Source organism: Siphateles boraxobius, unplaced genomic scaffold (assembly GCF_051911475.1).
Source record: "Siphateles boraxobius isolate OS27281-9 unplaced genomic scaffold, OSU_SipBor_1 51, whole genome shotgun sequence".
In the NCBI taxonomy this organism is placed as follows: Eukaryota; Metazoa; Chordata; class Actinopteri; order Cypriniformes; family Leuciscidae; genus Siphateles; species Siphateles boraxobius.
Genome location: NW_027509153.1, coordinates 925,001 through 937,500, shown reverse-complemented (window position 1 = coordinate 937,500; position 12,500 = coordinate 925,001). Strand labels below are relative to the sequence as shown.

The 12,500-nt window shown below is 45.5% G+C and overlaps 1 non-coding gene across 1 annotated transcript; it reads left to right on the top strand.

Moving 5' to 3' along the window:
* The first annotated feature begins 7,840 nt into the window (after positions 1-7,840).
* trnah-gug (transfer RNA histidin (anticodon GUG)) lies at positions 7,841-7,912 on the top strand. The gene has a single exon. It is a non-coding gene; the product is annotated as a tRNA-His (tRNA).
* The last annotated feature ends 4,588 nt before the right edge of the window (positions 7,913-12,500 follow it).

Here is a 12,500-nt window from a genome sequence, read left to right as displayed (position 1 = left end):
AACAATATAAATGAAACAGTGTCTCAGAAACTTAAGACTTGAAATATTCCTGACCAAATTAGTTGAGACTGTGGAAAAAAACATACAACCTTATATTGTAGTTGCTTAATTTCCTATCTATCTGTCTGTCTGTCTGTGCATGTAGACCTACATGTTGCCTACAACAGCCTAATGACTGCCTCTTGTCCTATAGAGATGCCAAAGGAAGGAAAGCCAGATTCATTCTGGACCGGCGTCATGATGCTGTTTGCCCAGGGGAAATATAAATTTTCCACTGGCCAGAGACCTGGGAGCAGACGTAGGAAGGCAGTGTTAGAGAGGATAAAGAATTGTCCCCTGACCCCTGCATTTGGCCTAACGGTCAGAAAAAAAGACATTTTTGAGAAAAAGATCCCCTGCAAATGTGGCTACCATGATGTAAGTAATGTCATTGAATCCTTAAACATATGATATGAGACAAAGATGCTGACAAATGCTTCCTCTACAGCTGTTTCCCATGGCTGGTTCTTCGTTGTGCTTGATTCTCCAAATCACTGTTTTGATGCAGAGTTTTGTGTGATTTAGAGGATAAGAGGATATAGACAGTAAATACTAAATATTGTTTCCCTCAGTCAGGACAGCAGACAGGGACCTCAGCAGGTCCACAGCAGACAAGCACCGCAGCAGGTCCACAGCAGACAGGGACCGCAGCAGGTCCACAGCAGACAAGGACCGCAGCAGGTCCACAACAGACAGGGACCGCAGCAGGTCCACAACAGACAGGGACCGCAGCAGGTCCACAGCAGACAGGGAGCGGTGATAATACCATGACATGCTCCCTTTGTGCTCAGGAAGTGCTCTTTGACCAGTTTACTCAGCACCTGTCAGACTTCCATGTCCAGGAGCAGTGTGAGCACTGCGGCACAAAGGCCATGGGTGCTGTCAGGTTATCAGAGCACCTTGAGAAGTGTCATGTCTCAAAATCTCCCACAGACCTCCCAAACATTTCTCCTCTAACCCCTTCAGCCCGTCCCTCCACTACCCCAGCCCAAGAGATGACACCGACACCAATCGTCTCTCCCCGAGATGCTCCAGCTCCAGTCTGCCTCACAGCCCAAGAGACGACACCAACCATCTGTCTCCAAGTTGCTCCTGCTCCTAGCCCTTCCACACTATCTGAGATGGCACCAGCGACTCAGAGTGGCACACCACTTCTTCCTTCTCCTGCTTCTGCTCCTCCTCCAGCAGCACCAGGGCTCCCAGTCCCTCTGTGCTTTCCAGAGGTAAGGCGGGCCAGGTTTTTGCCAAAGCCGTTCCTCCGGGTCATCAAGCTAGGTGATCGGGAGTGGATTGCCCACATCCTCTATGACGCAAGTTGGCAGCTGAGACAGAATGTCAGGGAGAATTGGCACCACCCCCCCAAGCCCAATCAGATCTGTGGCACCTCCAAACCCACATGATTACTTTCGACAGAGGATGTTCCTGGGCACCAATGCGTATGTGGGGCATCCCTCTGAAATGCACTCTGTGCAACCGAAAGATGCACCACTCTGGCATTTACACCAAGGTCAGAGAGGTCATTGATGTGGATAGCAAGTACTATTTAATAGGGGGAGATTACCCAAGGTGCAGCCAGTGCAAACAACCTGTCTGTCCTTGGAGTAGTGACATTTTAAAGCAACTTGACCCCTCTAAACCGCAACAAATTCCCTGCTGTGTTGACTACACATTTGGCACTGGACAGAAAATGTGTGACACTTTTGCGTCCTAGAACAGCAGGGAATAGCTCCAGTTACCTGCAGCAGGCCTTTCAAGAGGCACACAGTGAGGAGTGGGCTAGGAGATCCTGTGACTATTTCACAGATTGTGAAATTCACAAGAGATCCTGCCTGAAGCAGTCCCAGGCTGTTTATCCCCCACCACCACCACCCTTCTCTCCCTTGCCCCTGGCCCAGTGGTTCGAGACAGTGCATGCCAACGATGTTGTCGGTCACCTTGATGAACTCAAAGGTGTCACCACTTCAAAGTTTGGCAGAATTCTGAAGCTTGATTCCACTAAGGTAAATGTAAACCTATATAAGCTTGAGCTCATTTGTTCTTTTAGGGTTTGATAAGAATACATATGCTAATGATGTATATACTTTTGTTATAACAGGTTACCAAAAAACTTGCTGGGGGGATTGAGAACACGGCAACATGGATGTCCAATGTGGGGAACGAGTATGGTCAGGTCCTCAACTCGGTCCTCACAACCGGCGAGGGGGCTGGGCTGGATGACTTGTGATCGTTCAACGGTACAGGGATGCTGGTGAGCCACAGCCAGCTGCTATCTATGTGGATAGAGACTGTTGCAGTGACAGAGGTGGGTTTCCTGTAATTTGTGTTGATGTTTTTTTTGCCAAATTAAGGCAGTTGGTGACAATACAAACCAAAAAATGCTTTTACACAGGAGTGAGCCCAGTTCTCCATTGGTTTCGGCCATGGACGTCCACTGTGCGGTTGGATGTGTTCCACTTTATGAGGCGATTCACCAACGGTCTCACCACAGAACACCATCCACTGTACGGTACGTTGCTCCAAATTGTCGAGTTGCATTTTTGAATGGGATTACCAGGACATCTGTCATCTGAAAGAGGCGAAGCGGTCAGAGCTGAGGCAAAAGCATCAGGGCCACGAGCCAACAGATGCCCAGGTGTTGGCGAGCATCAGCTCTAAAGAGCTAGCCAAGCACTGCCGCAGGAAAACCCGTGGAGTGGAGGAGACTCGTGCCCTCATCAAAAGTCTTCTTGACTCCATGTGGCACCTTGTGGACGGCACTGGGCTGCACCTTATAAACCATGAACGCATGTCTCAAGTGTGGGAGGTACAGCAAAAGCACCTTGCCTGCATTCAGGATCCACCAGGAGTGCAGCTTTACACAAACATTGGGTCAGGGCTGGAGAAAGGAGAGAAGACACTGGATGTGCTAAGATGCAGCAGAGGGTCCTCCTCTCTGGAAAGCTTTCATAAGCACCAGTTTGCTTTCATTCCAGGCATGTTAAAACCTCACACACATATGGTATATTTTGCTATTGAATGTTGACATAATATTGTTTTAATTTGTTGTAATCAGTGATCCTGTTTTTTGTCTCATCCGGGTGGAGATGCAACAACAACACAAGAATAACATTCGTTTGATGTCCAATGTGAATACGCTCAGCAACAAAGTGTTGGGAAAACCTCTTCTTCCAGAGTTTATCCCCCCTGGGAAACCTAACGGTAAGAAAAGTCTGCTGTTGATGATGATCAGACCTATATTGTGACATGGTAGGCAAGTAAACAATAATTTTTCCCTTGGTGAATACTTATTGCAGGAGAGCGTATTGCTGTAGAATATCTTCTGGTACAGTCCAACAGAGGAGATCTTATGAGCCAGCAGATTGGTATTGGTGAGGTACATCCTGCCTGAGATCTTGGATGAAGTCCTCGAGGACGAATGTCCTGATGTGACCGTACCACAGGCTCATGACCTCACATTGCAGGTAATATTATATCAAGAGTATATCAGACATCAAAAAAATATTTTAAAACTAATAAACAGTTCATTTTTAATGTAGAAGAGACACAAAAAATGTAAAAGATTGTTTATTCTTTATTTATTCTTTATTCTGTGTATACTTTTATTAATCACCTCAGCAATTTGGAAGCGGTGGCCCTAGGCCCTAGGCCCTGGCCAGATCCCAGGTCCCCATTGGAGGAGAGTGATGCCTCTGCTGGGCCCATCTACTCCCCATTAGAGGAGAGTAATGCCTCTGCTGGGCCCATCTACTCCCCATTGGAGGAGAGTAATGCCTCTTCTGGGCCCGTCCTCACCCGATTTGATGAGAGAGATGCCTCCGCAAGTCCCGTCCTCACCCCATTTGAGGAGAGTGTGCTCGTCACTCCAGCTACGGTAAAGTGGATAATGTTTCACCATCAGAAATGTGGGCTTCTTTATATTTGCTCTTGTACCAGATGTTTAAAATTTTATGGTGTTTATTGGTTCAATTCTTGTAACAGGACACTAGGTGTGATGCCAGAGGGATTCCTGGATGGGAGGCAGTTGATGCCTTGGCAGGTTACCTGGTTGGGCTTAACCGAACTATAACAAAACTCTCCAATGCTGAAGTGGCAGAGATTTTGAGGTTATACTCACATCTAAGTGTCTTTGACCAGACCCCCACCAGATACACCCTCAAGAGCAAAAAAAACAACGTTGCCAGGACCTTGGAGGGCTTCAAGAAAGCGCAGTGGCTCTGCTCCAGGCCGGCAAGCAGCTGAGAGGTATCCACATCTCATATAGCTATATTCTTTAGTATTTGTATCAATGTATTTATGTCAATATGTGAACATGCATATATAATGAGCACTATGTGATCTGGTCATCTATTTGCAGATTGTTCATGGTCCATGGTCAGGCTGCTCACAGACCAGACCAAAACAGAATTTCAGAGTGTGTTGCTCTCAAGCTGTACAAAGAGTACAAGGAAGCCAGAAATAGGCCAAAGGACAATAAAGGGAGGACATTTGCCATACCCCAGTCTATTGTCATGGCATACTCTCACATCAAGCAGCTAGTTGAGGACTGCAGAGAGATCATGGACAGGAGTGACCTGGTACTGGTAAACATAAACAACACCACTGTGTCCTCCTGGTGAGTTCATCTTTAATATCTTCATTAATTGATTGAATTGCATATTTGAACAAAATTTTTAACAATTAACACACTGAAAAATGTTCTGAAAAACTCTTGTGTGTGTTTTGTTTTCTGTCTCTGCAGGCTGCATGATTGCCAAAAGAGAACTGAACGGGGTTCTTTACTTCAGGGTGTGCAGCTTCCACAGCAGATTGCCGTGGCTAAAAAATCCCTCCTGGAGGTTCGTGACCTACCATCACAGCCAGTTCAGCATGGACACACTCTTTTGGAGTTCCAGGAGCCTGAGAACCGTGAGGGCGAGGCAAAAATCCGCCAGCGACACAGTTCCAGAACACCTGCTATTCCACAGACAGGTGGGGGAGACGCAGCTATTGCCAAACACGATGCTGCTTCCTCTCAAAACAGCTGTATGGAGGGCTGGTCCTCTGCCTACAAGCCATCCCCAACACACTACCAGAGCTGGTCTTCTTACCAGGCACCCCTGGCACACTCTCATGTTTGGTCCTCCACCCACCCACAACCCTCAGCATCCACCCAGGGCTGGTCTGCAACCCACCCACCAACCTCAGCATCCACCCAGGGCTGGTCTACAACCCACCCACACCCTCAGCATCCATCCAGGGCTGGCCTGCCACCCAACCACCACCCTCAGCATCCACCCAGGGCTGGTCCTCCAACCAGGGCTGGTCTGCAACCCACCCACCACCCTCAGCATCCACCCAGGGCTGGTCCTCCAACCAGGGCTGGTCTGCAACCCACCCACCACCCTCAGCATCCACCCAGGGCTGGTTCTCCAACCAGGGCTGGTCTGCAACCCACCCACCACCCTCAGCATCCACCCGGGGCTGGTCCTCCAACCAGGGCTGGTCTGCAACCCACCCACCACCCTCAGCATCCACCCAGGGCTGGTCTGCAACCCACCCACCAACCTCAGCATCCACCTAGGGCTGGTCTGCAACCCACCCACCACCCTCAGCATCCATCCAGGGCTGGCCTGCCACCCAACCACCACCCTCAGCATCCACCCAGGGCTGTTCATCCACCTCCTACTGTCCCGACCAACCTAGGTTCCCTCACCAAGCACTAGATCCCTTTAATCGCCAGCGTGAATGGCGATTACGCAAGGCAGCCCTTGAGAACCAGGAGCGACTGAGGAAAGGTGAGCCCCCAAAGATGAGAAAGGCAAAAGAGAGCTACCACTATGAGTGTAAGCTGTGTGGTCAACCTAAATCAAAGCAAACTGGACACTCACAGGTACGTGGCAAATGGTACTGCCCTGCATCTGGACAGACCCTTGAGGAGTGGAGAAGCTCTTTGTAAATGCACCTAATACATTCTTTTTTATAAATATTTTTAATAATATGTTTTATTTATTTTAAGAAAATGTTCACATTCACTGTTCAAACCATCTGCAAAGAAAAAACAAGCAAGAAAATAAAGTAGAAAAAAGTATGTTTGCTGTTGCAAATAGAAAAAAAAAAAATTAGTTGCTGTTGCAACTATTTTCAAAAAACAAAATACATAGGATAGTTGCTGATGCAACTATTTCAAAAAACAAACAAAAAAAACAACTCTTGTGGTGTAATAGTAACACGTCCATCCTTTGGGTGGGAGACTCCAGGTGCAAATCCTGGCAAGAGTGTGCAACTTGTTGGCCCAATCAGTATTTAATTAAAAAATAATTTATGACATAATTTAATATGCATTTTCTCCTTCTTTTCTCATTATTATTACAAGATGTAGCGGCGGTCATAATTATTATCATAACATTTTGTTAATAACAAAGCATTATTATTCATACCAATCCTATTTGTATCTGATTTTATATATATGATAGATTCATTGCAATCTCTAATAGTTTACGTTTATTGAGACATGTTCCAATAGCTGAAAAAAGCTGCCCATGAGGATGAGGAGCTAGTGTCAAAGGGGGAACCGCCACAGAAGAGGCTGACAAACGAAAAGTACCACTACACCTGCAAGGGGTTTGGACAGGACAAAATAAAAGGACTGGACACACCCAGCTGAAGGGGCAGTGGTACTGTCCAGCATCAGGACTGACCCTGGATGACTGGAGGAAGAGTGTATAATTGCTGTCACCATTACTTGTCTGTCTGTTACAATAAAGTTTAATAATTTTATTGGAGCCAATAACAGTCTTCACGTTTTTAAGTAATTTCCTCTTGAATACCAGGACAGTGAGTGTCAACCATTGAATGTAATTGTTAAAACTAAAGCCAGAATTACTTGCAGAATCATTTTACATTTATTCACAAAACCCAACACTCAATTTGGAATATGTTTTATTCACTTGTGCTGCACAGATGTAGTCTTTCAAATAATTGAGTTTACAAAAAAAGGAGGGGAAACATGATGGGAGAGTTATTTACATTTATACACTGTTAATACTGTTATAGCTTTAAATGTAGCATGTGACATTTTGAGTTAATTATTTGAATATTGATTTGTTAACATCACAAAATATGTTTACTTACAAGAGCGTTTGCTTTAAATGCATTCATGTGCATAATTGCATAATCACAGGGTTACTACTGTAGGGTTTTATATGGAAAAGAGTTCCTGTGTTAAAAATGACTACGTTACCCACAATGCATTGCATGTAGTACTTCCGGAATGCACTACGAGACTAGAGAACAAGCGAAGATGCAAGCGATATTGCCACGGCATAGGTTCGAATCCCGCAAGAGACATGAAATTAAAGTGATGATACTTTAATTAAAGTGATGAAGTGATGCTATTTGCAAACCTTGCAATAAGTGCAGAACTGTGTGTAAACAATGTTGAGAAGATAAGAAAGTAGATAAAAATTGATATATTGTACGTTTTGCTCCTTTTTTCTCCTCTTCTTTTTCTCCCTTTCCTCCCTCTTTTCTTCTCTCCACCCCCCCCCCCCAAGCAGTCTCTTTTGCCTCTTCCTTGGCCGAGTGGTTAAGGCGATGGACTAGAAATCCATTGGGGTTTCCCCGCGCAGGTTCGAATCCTGCCGACTACGTTGAGTTTGTAACCTTCTGGAGGCCTAGCTTAAAAAATTTTAAAAGGAAAAAAAGTCACTGTTACAGGATTACCCTTGAAAAGAGTTATGTTGGTAAGAAACCATTTTGTCTGCAAGCTAAAGATGACAAGGCCCCTTTGTAGTCAGGGACACGTCCGGTAGACCGGTAGCTCGCCGTGATCGTATAGTGGTTAGTACTCTGCGTTGTGGCCGCAGCAACCCCGGTTCGAATCCGGGTCACGGCAAGGTTTTCGGGGTGCCATTGAAATTGAGCTCCATGTCACCACCTCTCCTCACCCCGTCCTTCGGACTACTCTTTTTGTGCACGGCGCGTGCCCTTGATGTGCTCTGGATGTTCAAGTGAATTGAAACTGGGACATTCTTTGAAAGCATGAGCTCTCAGGTTCGAACCCTTAGAGAAAAGACTGAAAACGAAACGCTCCTATTTATTTCGGAAGAATCTTGCTTCAGAGAGAATATGGTGCGTGTATATTCTCTAATCTCTAGGTGTCAGTACACTCGCTGGCTGTTACCTAGAGTGCCGCGGGCTTGCTATTTGCTACAAACAACTGCGCCTTTGACACAAGTTTACAATAACGATAAGAGCGCAGGCAAGTCAACAGCATTGAAGCGTGTGAAGAGGCTTTCCAGACAAGTAGCAGTGAGTTTTTGTTCTTTTTCCTAGCATTATTTTCCTTTAATTACTATTATTAATTACTATAAGAAAAAGATGCTACAAGCATCAGTCAGTTTCGCACTATTTCACTATTAAACGTCGAAGGCAAGATTTTCTTCAGCATTATTGCTCAGAGATTGTCAACCTAGCTATTAAAGAATGGCTTCATTGACACTTCAGTTCAAAAAGCGGGCATTCCAGGATTCTCAGGATGCTTAGAACACCTCAGTGTTATCTGGCAACGAATTCAATCAGCTAAAATGGAGAGGAGGGATCTCCACGTGACATTCCTGGATTTGGCTAATGCATATGGTTCAGTGCCGCATGAGCTTCTTTGGGCATCATTTGGTTTTTTCAGGGTACCGATGTCGATTACAAATTTAGTGAAAGCCTATTTTGGAGATTTTCAATTTAGTTTCTCAACTCCAGAATTCAGCACTACATGGCAATGCTTAGAGGTTGGAATAATGGCAGGATGCACCATTTCTCCACTGGCTTTTACCATGGCAATGGAAGTAATCATTAGGGCATCAAAATGGGTAGTAGGAGGAGAGTGATTGGCTTCTGGGATGCGACTACCACCAATCAGATCATACATGGATGACATGACAACCATGACTACAACGGTAGCCTGCACTAATCGGTTATTGGGGAAGTTAACAGATAATATTGAATGGGCACGAATGCAATTTAAGCCCTCTAAATCAAGGAGAATCTCAATAATTAAAGCAAGGTAGTAGATAAAACATTCTTCATTAATGGTGAGGCAATACCAACAGTTTCTCAGAAGCCAGTGAAGAGTCTAGGGAGATGGTACGATGGGGATCTAAAGGACACAGTTCGAGTGGGAGAAGTTAGACGACAAGCAGTGGAAGGGTTGAAGAGCATAAACAGCTGTGCTCTACCAGGTACTGTGTTCTTGTAAGGGGTGTACAGTTAAAGACCCAGAACCAGATATGAAGAATGAAGACCCAGAGTCAGAATTCTAAAAAATTTAAGAAAATATTTACTGAAGATAGTTTGCAGTTTCATCAGCAGAAGTCAGCTTCAATACTCGCACAGGAGTTCGTAGGCCGCCCCGCTTACAGTTACAAAGATCACAGCAGTTATACGATTTCCAAGGTCTAAGCTACGTCATTGCTTACAGGATGAATGATTCTCATTGGCTATGAAATAGATAAACACAGTAATTTTCCACACATATACAGATAGACTGAAGCATATCTCCATCAATTATGCAGCTGAAGTTAGGCACGTCATGACCTTCCAGGTCGCAGATTTGGGTTGCTGGGCGCCAGCATGTCCAGAACAACAACTCAGTCAATCTCCAATAATGCCAGTGGTTCCTTAACCTGTAACCAAGAAGACTAACACATACACCGACACACCACCGCTTTTCCAAGGTTGGATTTGGCCGGGCTCTCGCTATAAACAGGAGAGTCCTCTCAAAACATCAAGATAATGCGTTCTTTCTCTCAAGGATAGCTAAACTTTAGTCTAACTGGAAAGAAAGGCTTTAACAAAGAAATGACCCCTTAAACTATTGGCTTCAATGACCCCTACATGTTTTAACACATTGAAGACCTTTCTCAAACACAAAACAAGTCCCTATTTCATTTCTGGAAGCTGGGTTAAATAAGCAAGCACTGCATTCAGATATCAAATACAGACATTAAAGAATACATGAAAAGAACATTTCAGTAATCACACTGGTAACTTATATAAATAAAGTAAAATCTCCAGAGAAGTCATTCAACTCATTTGATATTTAGAAGGAAAAATATTGATTAATACCTTAATTATAATCAATCATTACATATACATTGAAGCAGCAGTGGATACCAATCCACCCCCTTCAGTCTACTGCCAAGGTTGCTGTGGCCACTGACTGTGTACGAGGTTTCTTTGACAACAGTGGATAAGCTGGAAGCGTTAATAAGTTCATACATCAGGAAATGGTTGGGAGTTCCACGCTGCCTCAGCAGAGTGGGACTTTATAGTAAAGGAGTATTGCAGCTGCCAGTCTCTGCTTTAACTGAGGAGTTTAAGTGTGCCAAGGTCAGACTGGAAATGACTTTAGCAGAGTCACGCGACAAATGTGTAAGGGAGGCAGCCCCTGTGGTAAAAACTGGTAGAAAGTGGTCAGCAAAGAAATCTGTAGTAGAGGCAAAGGCTGACCTTCCAATTGGGGATATCGTGGGACAGGTACAGCATGGAAGAGGGGGTTTTGGGCTCAGTTTAGCTCCTTCTAAATGGCACAAGGCAGGCCCAGCTCAAAGGAGGAAGCTGGTAGTCAACGAGGTGCGAAAGCAGGAGGAGAGGATGAGATGTATAAAGGCCATTTCCCAGGCCAAGCAGGGAGAGTGGATGAGATGGGAGAGTGTGGAACAACGCAAAATGGGCTGGCAAGACCTTTGGTCAATGGAAGAGAGTAGGATCAGTTTCCTTATTAGGTCAACATATGATGTTCTCCCATCACCGCAGAACCTAAACCTCTGGGTAGGAGATATCCCTCTTGTCCTTTGTGTTCATCACCTGCCACATTAAGGCACATTTTGACAGGATGTAAGGTGGCTCTTAGCCAGGGTCGGTTTACTTGGCGCCATGACCAAGTATTGCGATGTCTGGCTTTAGCATTGGAAGGCAACCGTAGTATGACCAATAAGTTGCCGCCTGTTCTAGCAAAACATTACACGCAGAAGACAATATTCCTCCGCCCAGGCGAGCAACCACCAAGAAAAGGTGCTAACACCAATTCTCGCCCAGGACAACTGGAAGCTGCTAGGGACTGGAAGATGCTGGCTGATCTTGATCAACGGCTTATTTTTCCACCTGAGATTGCCACCACTTACCTACGACCAGATATTGTTTTGTGGTCTGGATCAGCACGCATTGTTCAACTGATAGAGTTAACAGTGCCATGGGAGGATGCAGTAGATGAGGCATATGAGAGGAAGAAACTGCGGTATGCTCATCTGGCCACTGAGGCAGAACAGCGAGGATGGAGAGTCCAGGTTTATCCAATGGAAGTGGGTTGTCGAGGTTTTGTGGCACACTCTACAACCCGGTTCCTCAGAGACGTCGGATTCAGTGGCCAAGAGTTGCGTCGCACAGTAAAGAACTTATCTGAAGCAGCAGAAAGGAGCAGCAACTAGCTGTGGTTGAGACGGAAAGATTCTAGCTGGCTGTGTACAGGCCGCCATGCTACGGTTTCGTAGATTTCTTGAAAACTTGAAGAGTCTGTTGGTTTATTTGTATAGGTTGTATAGTATTTACAGTCATTACGTTCCTGCGTATATTGCACGAATGACGGGTGGTTGGGCAGATATTGTGTTTTGCGTTAGGTGGTATGCCATACGGAACCGTTGCCACTGAAACTGCATATTAACGCACCAGTGGGGCTCGACAGCCTTAGTCAAACGGGTTGGCGCACATGGTTGGGTTGCGGAGAGATTGTGAGATTATGGTTAGGTCTCAGCAGCAACTGTTGGTTTATTTGTATAGGTTGTATAGTATTTACAGTCATTACGTTCCTGTGTATATTGCGTGAATGAGGGGTGGTTGGGCAGATATTGTGTTTTGTGGTAGGTGGTAGGCCATACGGAACCGTTGCCACTGAAACTGCATATTAACCCACCAGTGGAGCTCGACAGCCTTAGTCAAACGGGTCGGCGCGTATGGTTGGGTTGCGGAGAGATTGTGAGATTGTGGATAGGTCTCAGCAGCAAGAGGGAAGTAGAGGTCAGTAAGCTGGGCTGAGTTGAGTGGGGGACGGAGGGGGGTGACTCTGGGACGCCAGAGTCACTGTCGAGCCCTCTTGAGGTGTCGTGGGCTAGTCGACGAAACACTGAGGATGGAAGGTGCCCACTTGAAGACCCAAGAGATGTTCCCTACTCCGCTCAATCCAGAGGGTTGTTATGGGGTGACCACACTGTGGTTGCAGCCGTTGTGTGTGCTGACGTGCAATACACTATTAACACCAGACAGAAGGAGATTCACGTCACCAGATGGAAAGAAGTGTAAATGGATGGAGAAGCATAGGTTACTGTAAAGCTACGTCTTAGTTGGTGATTATCTTGGCGAAAGCCGAATACAAATCAGCATGAAGTTTTAACACCTACTCTCCTGTAATGGAAATCATTTATCATTAGTCTAAT